Here is a 21,222-nt window from a genome sequence, read left to right as displayed (position 1 = left end):
TACTATCATGGTTTACCTCAAAGTGATATTTTACCACTTTACATGGAGTATAAGAATATTATGATACTTCTATTTCTCCACTCCTGGCCTTTATGCTATTGTTGTCATACATTTTATGTAGGTGTATATATGTTATACATCACACAATACATCTTTATTACATTTGTATTCTCCACTTTGGGGTGCAATGTTCTATATTTTACCATTAGACCAAGACTGTTACTTGCGTTTTTCAAGTATCCTACACTTTCCTGACTTTAATTTGCCAGCTTAATTTATCAATTGTTGTAAAAAATATTAAAATCTGCCACTATGAGAGTGGATTTGTCTAGTTTTTCACCGTAATTTTGTAATTTTTTTTTTTTTTTTTTTGAGACAGAGTTTTGCTCTTTTGCCCAGACTGGAGTGAAGTGGTGCAATCTTGGCTCACTGCAACCTCCACCTCCCAGGTGCAAGCAATTCTCCAGCCTCAGCCTCTCGAGTAGCTGGGATTACAGGTGTGTGCCACCACGCTTGGCTAATTTTTGTAATTTTATTAGAGATGGGGTTTCACCATGTTGGCCAGGGTCTGGAACTCCTGACCTCAGGTGATCCACCCACCTTGGCCTCCCAAAGTGCTACCTCATCTGGCTAATTTTGTAATTTTTGGGGGGCTATGTTACTAGAAACATGTAAGTTTCCAATCTTTGCTATTATTGTTTGACTAGTGAATTAAACTTTTTTCATTATGCAGAGACTCCCTTTATCTATGATTTTGCTTATTTTTTACCTTACAGTTTAACTGTTATTAGTACAGTTGTAACAGAGGTTTTTGGTTCGTATTTGCCTAGCATATTATTTTTATTTCTTTTTGAATTTTATGGTTTAAAAAAATATTTTTTAATAGAGACAGAGTCTCAATATGTTGCCCATGCTAGTCTCAAACTCCTTAGCTCAAGCTATCTTCCTGCTTTGGCCTCCCAAAATGCTGGAATCACAAGCATGAGCCACTGTGCCCAGCCTCATATCTTAGGTTTTGAATGCATGTCTTAAAACGGCACACAGGCTGGGTGCAGTGGCTCACGCCTGTAATCCTAGCACTTTGGGAGGATGAGGCAGGCAGATCACCTGAGGTCAGGAGTTCGAGACCAGCCTGACCAACATGGTAAAACCCTGTCTCTACTAAAAATACAAAAATTAGCCGGGCGTGGTGGCATGCGCCTGTAATCCCAGCTACTCGGGAGGCAGAGGCAGGAGAATTGCTTGAGCCGGGAAGGCAGAGGTTGCAGTGAGCTGAGATCATGGCACTGCACTCCAGCCTGGGAAAGAGTGAGACTCCATCTCAAAAAGAAAAAAAAAAAGCCAGCACATAACTGGGTTTTGTTTTTTAATCTAGTTTGAGAATTCTTTACCATAGCACTTAATTCATTTACATTTGTTGTAATAGCAATAAACAATGTATGGATTAATTGCTGCATAGTATTTTGTATAGTCCATTTGTCTCATTCTTTTTATGTTTCCTTCTTCTCTTTTCTTGGCTTCTTTTGCATTAATTGAATTTTTCTCACTCCATTTGTTTCTGATACTTATTTAGAAGACATATTCTCTATCATTAATTTTTTTGGTGCTTATTTTAGAAAATTTCTGTAGGCTTAAATTATTGAAATCTCACATTAGTTAATTTTTTACCCTCTTTCAAACATTACAGGGACCTTGGAATATTTAGGCTGTTTCTCTTGAGTCTTGGTAGTCTACAAAATCACAAACTTAAATTTACTAAGATTGAGAAGGCATCTTCAGGGTGATAGCCAACTTTAGTGGTTTGCTCAATTATTTGAGTTGCTTCTTTCGTTCTTTAAATTCCTTACTTTCTTGCTTGATCACTAAAAATATTTTATCCAGAATTTTTAGTTGTTTTCCATGGAAGGCTTGTTTAATGTAACTAGACTTTCATATTTCCAGAAATAGAAGTCTACCTAATCTCTCTGTGCCTCAATTTTCTTTTACATTAAATGGGGATAATAATAACTACCTCATAGGGTTATTTTGAGGGATAAATTTTAAAAGGTAATAAAGCAGCTTATACAATGATTGTAAAATAGTTTAAATCAAATGTATATATAGACATATTTGTACAAACACACTCATATATATCTCTTTATAAAGAGACTACATGCATATTCAAATATGTGTTAGAGGCCGGGCACGGTAGCTCATGCCTGTAACCCAGCACTTTGGGAGGCCAAGGCAGGCAGATCAATTGAGATCAGGAGTTCAAGACCAGCCTGGCCAACATAGTGAAACCCTGTCTCTATTTAAAATACAAAAAAATTAGCCGGGCATGGTGATGCATGTCTGTAATCCCAACTACTAGGAGGCTGAGGCAGGAGAATCGCTTGAACCCAGGAGGCAGAGGTTGCAGTGAGCCAAGATTGCACCACTGCACTACAGCCTAGACAACAGAGTGAGACTCCGTCTCAAAACACACACACACACACACACACACACAAAAACAAATTTTAATACATTGTAAGGAAGCTTGCAATATGCTAATGTGGCTAGCTCATTTTTGTGCAGACATTAGAATAAATGTCTGTTAGTGTGTTCACATTGCTATAAAGGAATACCAAAGACTGGGTAATTTATATATATATTTAAAAAAGACATTTATTTGGCTCAAAGTTCTGCAGTCTGTACACAAAGCATAATGCTGGCATCTGCTTCTGGTGAGGGCCTCAGGAAGCTTACAATCATGGCAGAAGGTGAAGAGAATCCCGCATACCACATGTGAGAGAGGGAGCGTGCGAGAGGGAGCAAGGGAGAGAAAGGAGATGCCAGGCCCTTTAAAACAACCAGGTCTCATATGAACTCTTAGAGTGAGAAGAGAGTTACCACAAGGACAGTGGCATGCCATTCATTAGGGATCTGCCTCATGGCCCAGACACCTCCCACTAGAACCCACCTCCAACATTGGGGATCACATTTCAGTGTGAGATTTGGAGGGAATAAGCATCCAAACTATATACACGTTCTTTTGCCATTGCTGATTAATTAGAGAATATACTGAAATTAGAAGGAAAAACTGTTATTATTTGTAACTACTGATCTGAATGAATCAGGATTTGAGGATTCTTTTACAATCAAAGCAAAATAAAGAAGTTGGTTTCTGAGGTCAATAGAACTCCTGTTTTTTGGGTTTTTTTGTCTTGTTTTGTTTTGTTTTTTTGAGACAGGGTTTCACTCTATCACTCAGGCTGGAGTACAGTGGCACAATCTTGACTCGCTGCAATCTCCGCCTCCCAGGCTCCAGTGATCCTCCCACCTCAGCCTCCCAGGTAGCTAGGACCAGAGGTGGGCACTACCATACCCAGCTCTTTTGGATTTTTTTTGTAGAAACAGGGTTTTGCCATGTTGCTCAGCCTTAATCTCGAACTCCTGGGCTCAAGCAATCTGCCCATCTCGGCCTCCCAAAGTGCTGGGATTACAGGCATGAGCCACCATGCCCAGCCTTATTTTGTTTTTCTACATTATCGGAGCAGTCTCATTTTTCTCATTTACTGATCTTATAATAACTAGATATTGTAAAAATTGAACTTATAAAATAAATTCATGAAGCATGGCTTGGATGCAGCGGCTCACGCCTGTAATCTCAGCACTTTGGGAGGCCGAGGTGGGCAGATCACCTGAGGTCAGGAGTTTGAGACTAGCCTGGCCAACATGGTGAAACCCCATTTCTACTAAAAGTACAAAAATTAGCCAGGTGTGGTGGCAGGTGCCTGTAATCCCAGCTACTTGGGAGACTGAGGCCTCTTGAACCCGGGAGGCAGAGGTTGCAGTAAACTGAGATCACGCCATTACACTCCAGCCTGGGCAACAAGAATGAGACTCCATCTAAAAAAAATAAAATAAATTCCTTCAAATGAATATTATTTTATCTGCTTCATTTATTAGTTAGAGTCTCAAATAAACAATTGCTAAATTACACAGGGCTCTAAGAGCTGCAAGAGTTGCGAGAGATCTGTGAGTTGAAATAGTTGATGAATGCTTCATGAAATGTAACTGAAATATGCTCAGAGATTCCGTGGAGGTTTGGACCTTCCTAGGGAAGTCATCCCCCTGACCCCTCACTCCTAACCTAATGACAGTTATTGGCCAGCCTGTCCTTCTTTACCCCAGTACCAAGTGATTCCTGAAGAAAGTAGCTTCAATCTCTTCCCTTTTCAGCCATCCTCCAGGTCTCCCTTTCAAGAGAGCTTAGTCCATTTTGTGGTTGTAGAATGTAAGTCTCATTAATGTCATATGGAAGCACTTACATCAGGTACCTGGGTCTTTCAAAGAATTCATATCATTTTCTCTAAGGCAAACACACTCAGCTCCAGTTTTCTCTGGGTAAAGCACCATCCTAAGCGTATTGTACACATCATGTTCTTTAAGCGTCTCAAGACTCTCAGGATACTGCCTGGTCTTTCTCTTCTCCTTCAAAGTTGTGGAGAATAGCTCTATACTGTGGTCATTTCCTCTCTTCTCACTGAATCCTCAGCCTTGGCTTCCACCCTGTCACTCCTCATCCACAGTTCTCTCTAAGGTCACCAGTGATTTCTGTGTTGTTAAATGCACTGAGCATCTCTCAGTCCTCATTTCACTTGACCTTTTATCATTGTTCCACACAACTGAGCACTCCCTCTTTCACGAATTGCTTTCATGAATTCCTTCACTTCCGTGACGCAGGGTTTCTTGGCTTGGTTTTAGCTCTCCCTCCCCCTTGTCTCCTTTTCAGGTTCATTCTTCTCAACCAGCAATTAAATGTTGTATTTCTAGGAGGTTGAGACTCAAGCCCTGCCCCTCTTTACACTATGCTTAATTCCTGGGGCATCTCATGCATATGTATAGGGTTGATGACTGTCTGTGCTAATTTTCCCCAAATTTGTATTTCCAGTTCAAACCCACAATCTAGCTGCCTGTTATACAACTCAGCTTGAATGTTTCAGAGGCACCATAAGCCAACAGGTCCAAAGTCACTCAGGCTCATTGACCCATACCTGCTGCTCCTCTGGGAGTCCCTCTTTTAGCAAACTGTGCCATCAGCCATTCAATTATTCAAACCAGAAACCCAGGAATCATTCAGGACAAATTCCTCTCTTAATATCTCCCACTCCAACCCATCTAATCTCTTACAAAGTCCTGTCAATTTTATCTCCTAATCTGTCCACTTCTAACTTCCTCCATTCCTAATCCATTCTAGGCTACCATATTATTTCATTTGAACCGTAGTAGTGGCCTCCTAGCCATTGTGCCTAAACTCATTTTACCACCCTCCCAAAACCTATTGTTAGCTTTAGAGATCTCTTCTAAGAGCAAATCTGATAATATTAACCTCCTGCTTAAACCCTCAGTGGCCTCCTGCTGATTTTAGAATAAAAACAAAACATGGCCTAGACGTTGTTTATCTCTCCACCCTCGCTTTGTGACATGTTTTCTTTTATTCTCTTCCTACCTCACTGGCCTTCTTTCTTATCTTTCACTACAGAAACATCCTGTTTCTCCTTTTATCTAGTTAGCTATCCTCATTCTTCAGTGCTCAATGCAAGTATCACCTTCCCAGGAAAACCTTAGAACATCAGGTTCCTCGGAAATAGTTTCTTATAAGACCATATTGCCATTTGTAGTAGCACTTGTCACAGTTACCATCTTAATTTTGTTAATATTATTATTCAGGTATTGTTTGTGTTCTGCATTAGGCTGTTAAGTTTCATTTAGTTTTTCTCATAATTGTATGACAATGCCTAGCACAGTGCCTGGCTCATGGTGAACATTCAACAAATATTTGTAGAATGAATGGATCAAAAAAAGGTACTATTTTAAGGAAAGGTACTATTATTAACCCCATGTTACATCATGAAGAAATTAAGGTTCAGAGAGGTTAAGTCATGTACCCAGCTAAGAAGTGGCTGAGTCAAAATCTGAACCTGCTTTTCTGATTCTAGACCCTGCAATGCTTAAGCAGCACTCTGCTTTTCCAGGTGAACCAAACACCAAAACCAGACCTACTCACAGCTTTCTAAGGACACCAGTTCCCTGCAGCTACATCTGCATACTCTTGGAATTTTTTTTTTTTTTTAAGCAGAATCTTGAAAATCAGAACAAAACCCTAGAATCAGCCAGGCACAGTGGCTCACGCCTGTAATCCCAGCACTTTGGGAGGCCGAGATGGGAGGATTACTTAAGGCCAGAAGTTCAAAACCAGTCTGAGAAATATACTGAGACTCTATCTCTACAAAAAAAAAATGTTTAAAAAATAATTAGCCAAGCATGGTGGCACTCACCTGTAGTCCTAGGTACTTGGGAGCCTGAGGCGGGAGGATCACTTGAGCCCAAGAATTTGAGGCTACAGTGAGCTAAAAAGGTGCCACTGCACTGCAGCCTGGGCAACAGAGCAAAGCCCTGCCTCTAATATGTATATAAAAACAAAATTTATTTTTAAAAAATTCTAGAATCCTGAATCTATCCAAGTCACACAGCAAGGTCGTAACAGATTTAGGGTTAGAACTCCTAGCCCCAAACTCAATGCTTTGCACCCTGAATTCTATATACCCAACCTACCTCCACTCCCAGGGCAGGAGCTCAGTGTCCGAGGTACAAAGTTCAATCTGCCAAGAGCAGTGCGTCCAAACTTTTTTGAGTGTGGTTAATTTGTAATTGGTGAAGCAGGGTGTGCAGGAGAGCAAGAGATTCCTGGATCCACCTATTCCAACTTTCCAGGATTAAAAACAAAACAAAACAAAGCTCAATGTTATCAACTAAGGGCTATCCAACAAGCAAATTTAGGAGGACTCTTATATATCTATTCTAGCAGTAACAGTGTGGCTGCTTCCGACTTGAGCCATAATAACTTTCTTTGTCCCCGGCAGGCACGGTACTAAACCCATTAACTGCCTTATCTTTTCTTGTTTATACAGTTCCATGAGGGAAGTTCCATGATTAGTCCCACTTTACAGATAAAAAAACTGAGGTTCAGAGACATTGAGATTTATCCAAAATTACAAGGTCCATGAGGGACAGACTGGGGACTTATCTCCAAATGCTCTATGCTCTTAACCACTGTGCTGTGCTTCCTCAAAAACAAACAGCTATATCTATGTGCCTTAAAGCCTAGTAATTAGAAATGTATCCCTTTCACTGCTGTTTGCCTGGTACATTTATCACATCTTTAAAAAAATTAGTGTAATAAAAACAAACATGAGGTATTCTATATGTTTAGATATTGAGAGATACTTTTTTTTTTTTTTTTAAGACGGAGTCTTGCTCTGTCCCCCAGGCTGGAGTGCAGTGGCGTGATCTCAGCTTACTGCAAGCTCTGCCTCCTGGGTTCACGCCATTCTCCTGCCTTAGCTTCCCGGGTAGCTGGGACTACAGGCGCCTGCCACCACGCCGGCTAATTTTTTTTTTTTTTTTTTAATGAGACGGAGTCTCACTCTGTCACCCACGCTGGAGTGCAGTGGCGCGATCTTGGCTCACTGCAAGCTCCACCTCCCTGGGTTCACGCCATTCTCCTGTCTCAGCCTCCCCAGTAGCTGGAACTACAGGCGCCTGCAACCATGCCCGGCTAATTTTTGTATTTTTAGTAGAGACGGGGTTTCACCGTATTGGCCAGGATGGTCTTGATCTCCTGACTTCGTGATCCGCCCGCCTCGGCCTCCCAAAGTGCTGGGATTACAGTCGTTGAGCCACCGCGCCCGGCCTTAATTTTTTGTATTTTTAGTAAAGATGGGGTTTCACCGTGTTAGCCAGGATGGTCTCGATCTCCTGACCTCGTGATCCGCCCGCCTCGGCCTCCCAAAGTGCTGGGATTACAGGCATGAGCCACCGCGCCCGGCCTTAATTTTTTGTATTTTTAGTAGAGACGGGGTTTCACCATGTTAGCCAGGATGGTCTCGATTTCCTGACCTCGTGATCTGCCCACCTCGGCCTCCCAAAGTGGTGGGATTACAGATGTGAGCCACCGCGCCCAGCCCGAGATACATTATTAAGGCCAAAAATAATGCCATGGTAGACTATGTGTAATCTCCTATTGTACTGAAAAGTACACATGAACTTCTGGAAGGATATACAATACATAGTTAATCAGTTGGAAGTAGGCTTGGAGAAGCCATAAGCAGGGAGCACCCTTATACCATTGACTTCTCCACTTCATAAGCAATTATTACTTGTATAATTTTTTTTTTTTTTTTTTTTTGAGATGGAGTTTCGCTCTTGTTGCCCAGGCTGGAGTGTAATGGCACGATCTTGGCTCACCACAACCTCTGCCTCCCGGGTTCAAGCGATTCTCCTGCCTCAGCCTCCCGAGTTGCTGAGATTACAGGCATGCGCCACCACATCCAGCTAATTTTGTATTTTTAGTAGAGACAGGGTTTCTCCAATTGGTCAGGCTGGTCTGGAACTCCCGACCTCAGGTGATCCGCCCGCCTCAGCCTCCCAAAGTGCTGGGATTACAGGCATGAGCCACTGCGCCTGGCCTACTAGTATAATTTTTTAAGCTGAACAATATATTGTAAATGTAAATATACATCATTTCACAGCATAGTTAACTAAAAGCCCACCAAAAAGTAAATTGATCCAAGACTAGCAGCAATTTAATTCCCTGTTCACACTCAAGCCAAGACTCATGACAGTGAGACTGTACAGGTAAGAGAGAAGCAATGCAGGCACTGAGGTCAGACTGATCAGGGCTCAAATCCCCGTTTCCACCACTTACCAGCTTTATGACTTAACATGTGTTGTTTAACCTCTGAACCTCCCCCAACCTCCTCCCAGAAACTCAGAGTCAAGTGAAGGAGAGACAAGTAAGATGTAAAAGTACAACACTCTGAGCACTATGGGAGGGAAAATACGAGCTATTACAGGAAGCCAGAGAGGGGGCATCCAGCCCAGGCAGAGGAGTCTGGGAAAAGACACCAAGGAGAAAACCCCTGAGCTGAGCCTTTTTTTTTTTTTTTTTTTTTGAGATAGAGTTTCCCTCTTGTCACCCAAGCTGGAGTGCAATGGCACAATCTCGGCTCACTGCAACCTCCGCCTCCCGGGTTCAAGCGATTTTCCTGCCTCAGCCTCCCAAGTAGCTGGGATTACAGGCGCATGCCACCACGCCCGACTAATTTTTTGTATTTTTAGTAGAAACTTGGTTTCATGATGTTGGCCAGGCTGGTCTTGAACGCCTGACTTCAGAAAAACCTCAGTTTCCTCACCTGCAAAATGGGATAGTACTGCCTTACAAAGCAGTGATAAGGATAAGAGTGCTAATGCATGTCAAGTACTTTGTACAGAACGTGGCAGGTAGTGAGCAGTCACTAGGGCTAGTAGCCATTTTTAGGCACTGATAATAGAACATTCTTCCCCCCCATTACAGGAATTCCAACTATGCTCATGGTTGGGTGTCAGGAAATGTAAGATTGCCCAGGGTCAAGGGACAGTCAGGCTTCTGAGTAGTAAAAAAAGGGCTAATGGCCTTTTAATTTTTCAGTCTGTGTGTCACCCATGAGGCTTCCAGGATCTGTAGCTATTCCTCAATAATTATTAGCAATTTGACCTGAGGAGAAAGTTTTCTGCCCGTGAACCTTTGGGGGGGGGGTGAGTTTGAGAAATAGATGGCCCAAGCTTTAGTTTCATTCCCATCCATCCCCTGCCGCCAACTCCCTGCCAGGAAATTTACAAGCCTAGAAAGTTTAATCAATCACAGGAATTTTTACAGGTGAGTTTACCTAAGGTGGAGTTGGAACCGCTGTGAGCTCACAATTCCTTAACCCAAATTCTGAAATCTAAAACACTCTGAAACCAAAAGTTTTTTTGTAAGCCTAAAGAGAACTCATTAAGAGGAAGACTCTGACCTAAATCACCATAAGATTATTTAATATCTTTATTGATCACACTTAGGATGACTAGTCATACATTTTACTGAAGAGATATTGATGTGCTTGGTTATGTAGTGCTGCCCCAGACCTCACTAAGGATTTTATATAACATATAGTAGGTGCACCATATTTCCTTGTTAAAATCTGAAAAAATCCGAATTCTGGAAAACATCTGGTGCCAAGAGTTTCAGATAATAGTCTGACTGTGAACCTTTATTTCTAGACACGACTTCAGGTTTTCTTTGTCCACATCCCAGCTTCTTTCTATCATTCATCACAGGGTCATCTGTGGGGGCAGAAGAACCTGGCTAAAGATTCAGAGGTTTGGGGGCTCTATAGGGCTGTCAGCATCATGGATAGCAAAACAGCCCCTGAGCGGCTGCCAAACAAATTTGCTGACATCTTGGACTCAGTTTTTCCTACTAAAGAGAGATTGACACAATGAAGCTTGCCTGAGAAATACAACCAATTGTTTGCTAATAGTAAAACACAAGGTATAGGGGTGGGAGCTGGGGGATAGTTGATGTGGTCCAGGCAGAGGAAATAAATGTGTTTCTTATCTTTTTCCTCCAGCTGGTTCAGGCTCTTCTCCTCTGACATTATTAAAAGCCTGGCAGGTACTTTGAATGTTTGTTTCCATCTAGTTTCCTTGCCATTCTAATCTGCAAATACTCTTAGCTAGTTTCCTTTCTTGCATGTTCTGTGTTGTCTAGCCACTGAATTTTCCCAGCCTCACCTGCCTGGCAACCAGGTACACGAGTAAGACCTTGTTAGAAGTGGACAGCAAGTTTCTGCTGGACTTCTTCCAGCCCTGGTCATTCTAACAAAAGAGATGTGAAGTAAGCCACAAGTCCCCACTGTTGTTCATGATCGATTTATCATTAAGTACTTGAGGAGGAAAAGAGGGGGTACAGTGAGGTGGTTTCCTTTACTACTAAGTGAAGTCGTGCCCTGCCTCAATGAATTCAGTCCTCTGTCACTGAAATCCATGCTTCAAACAGCAGGCATGAGGTCCCAGGACATCAGAGCTGCAAGGGCCTTAGAGCTTATATGCTGGAGGCAGTAGAGGCAGAATGGTTGCTTTTCTTTATTCAGCAAACATCTATTAAGTGTTTACTTATGTCAGGCATAAGCTAGGTACAAGGGATAGAAATACACCCCCAACCTCCTCCCAGAAACTCAGAGTCAAGTGAAGGAGAGACAAGTAAGATGTAAAAGTACAACACTCTGAGTGCTATGGGAGGGAAAATACGAGCTATTACAGGAAGCCAGAGAGGGGACATCCAGCCCAGGCGGAGGAGTCTGGGAAAAGACACCAAGGAGGAAACCCCTGAGCTGGGCATTTTTTTTTGAGACGAGTTTCGCTCTTGTCGCCCAAGCTGGAGTGCAATGGCACGATCTCGGCTCACTGCAACCTCTGCCTCCCAGGTTCAAGTGATTTTTCCCGCCTCAGCCTCCCAAGTAGCTGGGATTGCAGGCGCGTGCCACCATGCCCGACTAATTTTTTGTATTATTAGTAGAAACGGGGTTTCATGATGTTGGCCAGGCTGGTCTTGAGTGCCTGACTTCAGAAGATCCGCCCGCCTAGGCCTCCCAAAGTGCTGGGATTATAGGTGTGAGCCACTGCACCCAGCTGAGCTGAGCTTTTAATGATGAGTGGGTTGGCCAGACGTGGTGGCTCACACCTGTAATCCCAGCACTTTGGGAGGCTGAGGCAGGAGGATCACTTGAAGCCAGGAGTTTGAGACCAGCCTGGGAAACAAAGTGAGACCCTGTCCCTACAAAAATAAATAATAAATAAATAAATTAGCCAGGTATGCTGGCACATGCCTATAATTTCAGCACTTTGGGAGGCTAAGGCAGGAGGATTGCTTGAGCCAAGGATGTCAAGGCTGCAGTGAGATATGACGGCGCCTCTGCACTCCAGCCTGGGTGACAGAGCAAGACACTATCTCTTAAAAATAAAAAATAAAATGAGTGGGGTAAGAGATTTCAAGGAAGCAGAATGGCACATGCAAAGGGAGTACTCTGTGGAGAACCCAGACTTGTTATCTCTTTGTACATGTATGTATTTGTCCTTATTCCACAGCTAAAATCATCCCGTCTTTGCTGGCCAGAGCAATCTCTCATATCTCTTTGTATCCCCAGAACTTACCCTGTTTTCTGTATATAGTAAATGCTTTCTCAATGGCTGTCAGTGATAATGGGTTTGAGGCCTCACACTATCAGAACTGCAGCCAAGTAGAGGATTTTACAGCAGAAACCAGAAAATTATGGTAGAAACTTGGACATACTCACTGTATGCCTCTAACACCTGCTGTGCTGCACCAAGGAGAAACTCCCGCGGGCCCAGCAAACTGCAGAAATCAAAACTGCTCCTCACTTTCCATGGCTGAAAGTTCCTCTGGAGAGTGTGTGGCCTCGCAAAAAGCCCCCCATACATGTTCCCAAGAAGATTTAGTGCGAGCCTCAGTTCCAGCAGTCGTCAGCTCAGTGATGCTGGGAGAATATTCCACGACCTGTCTGAGCTGCTGACTTTCTACCTACAAAAATAGAACTTATTACTGGGTTACCTACCCCAATGCATATTATGAAGGTAAAAAGAAGAGTAGTCAGATTCACAGCAAGCACTTTGAAAACACAAAACATCACTACTATCAGAAGCTATCATTCTACTAGGTAAGGAATCACAAAGCCCAGACTCCCCTGCCAACCAGCTGTTGGCCCTGGCCAACTCTTCTCTCTGGGCCTCATTTCTTTCCCTGTGGTTGAATTCTACAGAAGATTCTTGAAGATCTCACATTGTTCCACGATTTGGTTTGCAAACTGGAAGCTTTAAGCAGCCTTTGTACACTGTGCTCTGGAACAGCTGAGCTTTAATCCTGTGTTTATGTCCTGATGCTCATCCATTGGTACCAAAACTCCCAGTATTGGCTGATAGAATTGAAGCAGGGATAGGCCTGGTTGTCCCTGGAAGACTGCAATGGCTACAGTCCAAAGACGTACTCTTGGCTGGAGCCTTGAGGATGGGGGGCAAGGCCAGGCAGGGAGAGAGATTCAAGTTGCAAACCCAAGAAAAGGCTTCCCCTAGATTTTTTTTTTTTTTCTTTTTCTCTTTTTTGAGACAGAGTCTCGCTCTGTTGCCCAGGCTAGAGTGCAGTGGCACAATCTCGGCTCACTGCAAGCTCCGCCTCCCGGGTTCACTCCATTCTCCTGCCTCAGCCTCCCGAGTAGCTGGGACTACAGGCACCCACCACCACACCCGGCTAATTTTTTTTTGTTTTTAGTAGAGATGGGGTTTCACCGTGTTAGCCAGGATGGTCTCGATCTGCTGACCTCGTGATCCACCTGCCTCGGCCTCCCAAAGTGCTGGGATTACAGGTATGAGCCACCGCGCCCAGCCTGCTGGCTTCCCCTAGATTTTCAGTGTTTAACTGAAGAAAATGGTTTCTGTAACATTGGAGAAAAACATTGCAGCTTAGCAGAATGAAATGTATTAAATCCCTTACCAGTTTGCTGTGTAGAAACCCTCTCTCTCTCTCTCTCTCTCTCTCTCTCATATCTGCCCTCTCTTTATCATGCCTCATCACTCATTCACTTTCCCCTCCCAGTTTCCTGACCCTTCTGGATGTTCCAGCTTGCCTTGATCCCTTCCCCTTTCCTCCCCAAGTCATCTCCTCTACCACCTCTTTCTCCCACTCCATTGTGTTTCCCACTCCCTGCATCCTCCCCGCTGCTTTTTTATTTGCCTTCCTTTTTTCTGTGAGGATCACTAGGGCTGTAAGGAGAACATAATCCTTTAGAAATGTGACCTCATTTACTATTATTCTCCTACCGAGGCAGGCCAGGGGTAGAGGTCACTCCCCAATCCCACCACTGTTCCTGCTGGGAGTAAAGATTTTGAGAGAGAGGATGAGTCTTCAAAGGGTACCCAATGCAGAAATCATTCACCCAATGGATATTTATTTTTATTTAAGCTTTAAAATAATTTTAAGGTAGTGCACGTATATTGCAGAGAGTTAGAAAATACAAAAGCAGAATGAAGAGGAATGTTTAAATGAACCATAGTTACCTCCATCAAGGGACAACCCTTAATAGCATTTTGTTTTAATTCCTCCTAAGATTTTTATGGGCTTTTTGGCATACTTGTGGTTATATTATATCTGCAATTTTGTAACCTGCTTTTTTCCACTTCATTTCATAACATAAGCATTTCTCCCATGATATTGCAAACTCTTAAAATATCATTTAAATTTGTGTACCCATTGCCCTATTTTTTGGACATTTATATATGTTCTAATTTTTCTGTAATGATAATACTGTGACGGCTAGTTTCGTGTGCAAAGCTTACACAGTTAGTATGGTATTAAGGTTAAGAGTGAGGCCTTGAAGCCAGGCTGCCTGGGTTGGAATCCGGGCTCTGTCCTTACAAGCCATAAAACCTTGGGTAAATTATATGTCCCAGTTTTCACATCTGCATAATAGGGATGATAATGGTATCTACCTTGTGGGGTTGTTAGAATTAAATCAGATTGCCAGGCACAGTGGCTCCCGCCTGTAATCCCAGCAGTTTGAGAGGCTGAGGTGGGCGGATCACCTGAGTTCAGGAGTTCAAGACTGCCCTGAGCAACATGGTGAAACCCCGCCTCTACTAAAATACAAAAAATTAGCCAGGTGTGGTGGGTGCGTGCCTATAATCTCAGCTACTTGAGAGGCTGAGGCACGAGAATCACTTGAGCCCAGGAGGGGGAGGTTGCTGCGGGCCAAGATTGCACGACTGCACTCCAGCCTGGGTGACAGAGCAAGACTCCGTCTCAAAAAAAAGGAATTAAATCAGATTATTTATCTAAACCAGTGCCTGGCATGTAGTAGTTACTCAAAAAATATTACCTATTAATATTGTCTTAGGATGGTTTCCCAGTAGTGAACTTACTCTGTCCCTTGATACAGGGTACCAAATTGCTTTCCAAAGAAGAGCAAACATGTATTGACAAACCTACCATGATTTGAACCTAGGTGTGCCTGATGCAAAGAATCCTGCTCATTCCACCAGCCCCCCACAGCATCTCCTCAGGCAAGGGTTAGAGATCACCACAATGATTGTTCTCCTAGAGCCAAAGAAGTGAAGTATTGTTAAGATGAAATGAAACAGTGTATAGAGCATCTGCACAAGACCTGGCACTTATTAAATTATTTAAGAATCAATACAAATCATATTTTATAATAAATGTTTACATCATAGATTTAATAGATAATTCATTGAGATAGTACATTTTTAAAAACTCTTAACACTCCTGGCACATGGCAGGAGCTCAAAAAAGTTTACCATCCATCCGTCTCTCCTTCTGTCTCTTTTTTTTTTTTTTTTTTTTGAGACAGAATCTCCCTCTGTCACCCAGGCTGGAGAGCAGTGGCGCAATCTCGACTCACTGCAACCTCCACCTCCCGGGTTCAAGCAATTCTCCTGCCTCAACCTTCTGAGTAGCTGAGACTACAGGCATGCCACCATGCCCAGCTAACTTTTGTATTTTTAGTAGAATCAGGATTTCACCATGTTAGCCAGGCTGGTCTCGAACTCCTGACCTCAAACAATCCACCTGCCTTGGCCTCCCAAAGTGTGGGGATTACAGGCATGAGCCACCTCACCCAGCCTTCTCCTTCTACCTCTATTGTACCTCTCTCTCAATAGCTCTCCAGTGCCCAACCTGGCTCAGTGTGCCTTCACTACTCTAGCTGTTAACATTCTCATTGACATTACAGAGCTCTGCCATCATAGTACAGTTAGGGCCCACAGTTTGTGCTGGAATAACAGGCTTGGGAGCCAGAGGGAGAGGATTATATACCAGGGTGTGAAGGAGAGCTGGGATGAAGGCTTCAGTGAAACCAAATATGTGCTTGCTGTAATGCACAGCCTTACATGGATGCCCCAACCACTGCTTGCTGCTGGGACCATGGGTGACCAGAGATCAAGAAGCTGATATCAAGAAGCTGATAACTGCAAGTAGTGTGGCCTCATTGGCTTATCCCTTCTTCTCCCTTTCTCTCTCTGTCTCACACACACACACACACACACACACACACACACACATACACACACCTTCGAAGGCATAAGAAGAGGAGAGTCCTTGGGAGTGGGTGTTCTGGCAAAAGGGAAACAGTAGCCTGAGTGTTTCCCCTTCTCTCTGGGCATTTTTTCACTTTCCCCTCTGCTTGCAGACCCTGCTAGCCCCCAGGGTGATGCTCCCAATGCTCCTCCCTCCCTCACCTATTCACTCTTGGGTTCCCTTAACCCAGCTGAATTAGGCTGCAATCTTCAAAATGAACATCAGAAAAATTAAGATAAAACAAAAGAGAAATGAACAGAGCATATTGAAAGGCTCAGCCTTTGAGTTCAGCAAGTCCAGGTTCCTGATCTAGCAGAGAAGTTGGGGCCTTGCATCGTCACATTCCACCTGAGGGGGGGGCGTGTCCAGAGACTCTCTGTACATTTTGAAGTTATTTCCTCTTGTTTCTCTTTCTGCTCCCTCATTAAAGGTCACAATTCCTTGGACAATGATGCAGGTGAGTAAGGATGCTGGGGTAGACAGTGGGGAAAAAAATCAGCTTTGGCATCACACAGACCTGGCTTCAAATCTTGCCCAGTCATTTGCTGAGTGTATGAATCTAGTATATTAATTTAACTTCCATGAGCCTTTATTAAAAACCAAATTAATGAATTATTTTGAGGATTAAAAGATAAAACTGTCTAATACAGAGTAGACAGTCAAAATGGACTCTTTTTCATGTCCTGGACCAAAGAGTATAACAAGTTCTCCAGCTTCTCCAGGGATGTTTTCTTAGTACCAATAACCTTTTGCCTTCCAGTGCCCTGCCTCCCCAGACCCTCAGGAAGGCACAAGGAAAGTTCTTCCCTTTACACAGAGGGAGAAAGGCTCACTTTCCTAGCTCAGAAAGCCATTCTTGGGGCAAACACACCCTACCTTACATATACACACACACACGCACATGCAAAAATACACACATGCACAAAGATGGGAGCAGTCCTGGGTCCTGGTTTTAGTTCTTTTTTTTTTTTTTTGAGATGGAGTCTCGCTCTGTTGCCCAGGCTGCAGTGCAGTGGCACGATCTCGGCTCACTGTGAGCTCTGCCTCCCGGATTCATGCCATTCTCCCTCCTCAGCCTCCCCAGTAGCTGGGACTACAGGCGCCTGCCACCACGCCCAGCTAATTTTTTGTATTTTTGGTAGAGACAGAGTTTCACCATTCACAGGATGGTCTCGATCTCCTGACCTCATGATCCGCCCGCCTCGGCCTCCCAAAGTGCTGAGATTACAGGCATGAGCCACTGCGCCCAGCCGGTCTTAGCTCTTTAAAGGGCTCCAGTCAGGGATTTGTAGGAGCTTGGGGCCCACTCTGCATTGTCCCAGTTCAGGGTGAAGGCAAAGAAGGCCTCTTTCTGCAACTCTCCCAGCCCCATCACACTGGCTCTGGCTTCAAGGGCAGGAAGAAGGCAGGATTATGCATCAGTTTCATTTTTTTTCTTTTGGCTTGGTATTGATCTCTGACTATTTTTTCCAAGTTGGAAGTTACTTAGCTTCTCTGGTTACTTAGCTTCTAGTTTTCCTCATCTGTAAACTGGGAATTATACATGTTTATAAGAATGAAATGAGTTAATGGCAAAGCAGATGCTTCAAAAATTGCTGTGTGTTGAGCCGCAATTGCACCACTGCACTCTAGTCTGGGTGACAGAGTAAGATCCTGTCTCAAAAAAAAATTGTAGTGTGCAAGCAAATATAAAGAATGCTAGGCCAGGCACGGTGGCTTACGCCTGCAATCCCAACACTTTGGGAGGCCAAAGCAGGTGGATCACTTGAGGTCAGGAGTTCAAGGCCAGCCTGGCCAACACGGTGAACCCCATCTCTACTAAAAATACGAAAATTAGCTAGGTATGGTAGCACACACCTGTAATCCCAGCTACTTGAGAGGCTGAGGCAGGAGAATCGCTCGAACCTGGGAGGCAGAGGTTGCAGTGAGCCAAGATCATGCCATTGCACTCTAGCCTGGGTGACAGAGTGAGACTCTCTCTCAAAAAAAAAGAATGCGTATTCTTCTGCTCATTTTCATTTTGTCACCATATCAGGTGAAAGAACCCTGCCATCTGCTTGCCACTGTTGATAAGCCCCACCCTGGCACCCCCAACCTCTCACACATATACACTCACTCATCCTTGCTCCAGCAAAGTGGGGAAGTGCCAAGAGTGCAGGTTTCTCTGCCAGGGTGCAAATGCTCACATGCCCCGAGCAGCCTGTGGATGCCAGAGTTAGTGCTGGACTTCAGAGCTGTGCAGTCTGCGGTGGCTGGATTCCTTCACTTTATGCTCTGGTTCTGCCTCTCAAATTTGCAGTAACTCACCCACTCTGCTCCCCAGGCTTGAGTGAGTTGTGTGCCTGGCAGGAAAGCAGGGAATCGGGCGGGACTGGTGCTAAGAACTCTCCTCATCTTCTTTCCTGCATGAATCAGTGTGTTTCTAAAGAAATGGCTTCTTCAGTTTTGCAGTCTTCTATGGAAAAAAGAAGTGAGCAGCTGTGGCAATGTACTTCCAAAGCCCCCCAGATGAGAAGTTTAAAAGACAGATGACTCTAGACTTCATTGCTGGGGGTCTGCCTCGAACCAAAGGGCCTGACTCAGAAGCAGTGAGGGTTTCCAGGGTTCTCTCTAGCATTAAGGGTCAAGAATTTGTTCCCACTATTTGCTTACAGCCACATATGCACCCTTGCTTGGAACTGTGTCATCCTGGAGCCATATCCATGAGTGCATGATTTGGCTGATGGGCAGTCCAAAGGCCCACCTGTCCCTGTCCTCTGCCAGACGATTCCTCCTTTAGCCAGAGCTTTGTGGGTCACAGCCATATGGCCTTGGCCGTGAGCTCAACTCCGAGGTATAGGGCTCACTAGGCCAGGGGTGGGGCTCATGTGTCCTCTTAAGGGAAGCATCTCTTCCAGTGTGTGGCCTATTGAAGTAGTAGTGGGGCAGATCTCTCTATGCTTGGTGCTGATTTACATTCCCTAGAGAACACTGTGAGGCAATCAACCCCTTGTAAAAAGAACTAAGAGTTTATGCATGAAAAAGCTTACGAAGGGAAGTCCCCAGGTGGGAAGAGATTAGCAGCCGGAGCTGACTCCAACTAAAACAGAACCCTCTAGGGTTGGATTTCACTTAAGGAATGTCAGAGAGGTGGGAAGAGAAGAGGACACGAGGGCATCCCCTCCCAGGTTTTCAGCCAGTGCCTACTCTGTCCCTTACCTGTGGTCCTCACCCTGGTCCCAGCGAGGATGCCTGCTGCCTCCAGGTGAGCTTCCAGGGCTGCTCTGCCCCAGTCAGCTCTCCTGGCCCAAGCCTGGGCCTTTCCCTTTTCCATTCAGATAATCAAGATAAGATGGGAGGAGCCCTTTTGGCTGAAGAAAATTTTCTAGGAACCAAAGGGAAAATAAAATTTTAAAAAAAGAGAGTGTGCCTAGAAACTGAGGGGCTATGGCGCTAAGCAGCATTACCCAGGGTAAGCAGTTTGCTCCCCTCCTGATGCCCTCTGGTAAATAGCATTAGCTTCCCAGCAGCAGGTGCCCCCAGCGTTACCCTTCTGGACTTGCTCCCTTCCCCACAACCAATCTTTCCTCTCTGTTTTCACCCAGAAGTGTCTTAAATCCCTTCCCTGCTCCCGTCCTGTTGACTCTGCCTTGCTCAAGTTCTCACCACCTCTTTCCTGGGCTCTGGTAGAGCTTCCTCATCAGTCCTCCAGGCTCATCTGTTCACTCCGGCCTTCCTACCAACAATTCCCTCCTCCCATGGCCTGCCTGGTGACTGTCTCATCCTTTAATAAAACTCAGAGCTTCTCCAGGAAGCCTCCTGGGACTTCCCCAGGCAGGGTGAGTTGTTTTCTTCTCTGGCACTCTTCACTTACTCCATGACAGCATTTATCACAATGTGTTGGAATTGCTGGTCAACATGTCTATCGACCACATCCCCTTCACTGCAGCTCCTTCAAAGGCCTGGACAATGGTTTTTACTTTCCATTCTTGTTGTCTAACAGAGCGGTTGATTTTCATTACATGGCAGGAAATGCTTGATGGAAAAAGGAAGGGAGGGATAAAGAGAGAATGGAAAAAGAATGGACACTTTGCATGGTTATAGATTCTTCAGTCCCTAAGCCACCCCGTACCTTGTGAGAGGTAAAGGTTAGTTTCCCAGGAAGAAATTCTTATCACTGCATTACACACTATTCTCTGTCACAAGCATCATACATTGCTGATTGCACTTATAGTTTCTTCAGAGCTATTGAATTATAAGAAAGCAAAGGCCCAGGAAGATTAGGCGACTGCCTAAGGTCGCACAGCCAATTAATGACAAAGGCGAGACTAGAACCTGGGTCTCCTGGCACCAGGCCAGGGCCCTTGATACAACACCAACAGCCTCTCTTTGAGTTTTCCCTCCAGGCAGCAGCATATAATTATCAACATTAGTATTTAGAATTTATATGCGGCTTTTGCTTCACTGGCTTTTTTATTATCCTTTCAATTAGTATTTCAGTATGCAGCCCAGGCATGGAGCACAGCCAGGGGAGGGAGGGGAGCAGCAGAGGGAGGCCGAGGCCAAGTAGGGGGCCATGAGCCCCTGTGAGAGGAAGGCCAGAGAAAGCAAAGGTACAGGAGGGTGGCCTGACAGCAGAGACAATGTCTTTTGTGTGTGTGTCTGTGTGTGTCTATGTGTGTCTGTGTTGTGTGTATGTCTGTATGTCTGTGTTTTGAGGAGGAGGGTGTCTGTGAAGATGATGTATGGGCCTCAGATGAGTGGTCCAAGAGCCTCGCTGGCCTCAGGGGACTTATCACTGCATTATCCACTAATGGGGCAGAGACAGGAAGAGCAATAATATATTTAGCACCCAACAAGTTAAACACCAATACCAGCCCTGAGACAGACCCCAGGATAAGGGAGTTCTCTGTCCTGCCTTGAAGGGAAGAAGACCCAAGCCCCATGATGTGGACTTGCTCTTGGCTCCTACTGTGCACTCTAGGAGCTACACCGAACTGTGCCAGATGCCCACATCCTGTGGGAGTGAGGGAGTCCTGGAGTCCACCATGCCATGTGCTATAGCATCCTCAGCTGGATGCTAGGAGACTAGGGGATGCTAGTGGAATCCCACTGCCAGACCCTGGTTCCTTGTGTCTTCCAGCCCCAGCTGCAGCCTGCTCTGTGGTTTACTTTGCAAACCCACGCTTACCTTCAGAAAATGAGAATACTCTCTCCTCCTGACCTCCTGGGACTTTGGTGAGACTCAAGACCTTGTG

Source organism: Pongo abelii, chromosome 15 (genome assembly GCF_028885655.2).
Source record: "Pongo abelii isolate AG06213 chromosome 15, NHGRI_mPonAbe1-v2.0_pri, whole genome shotgun sequence".
Classification (NCBI taxonomy): Eukaryota; Metazoa; Chordata; class Mammalia; order Primates; family Hominidae; genus Pongo; species Pongo abelii.
The sequence above is the reverse complement of the archived record's forward strand: the minus strand, read 5'-3'. Positions refer to the sequence as shown.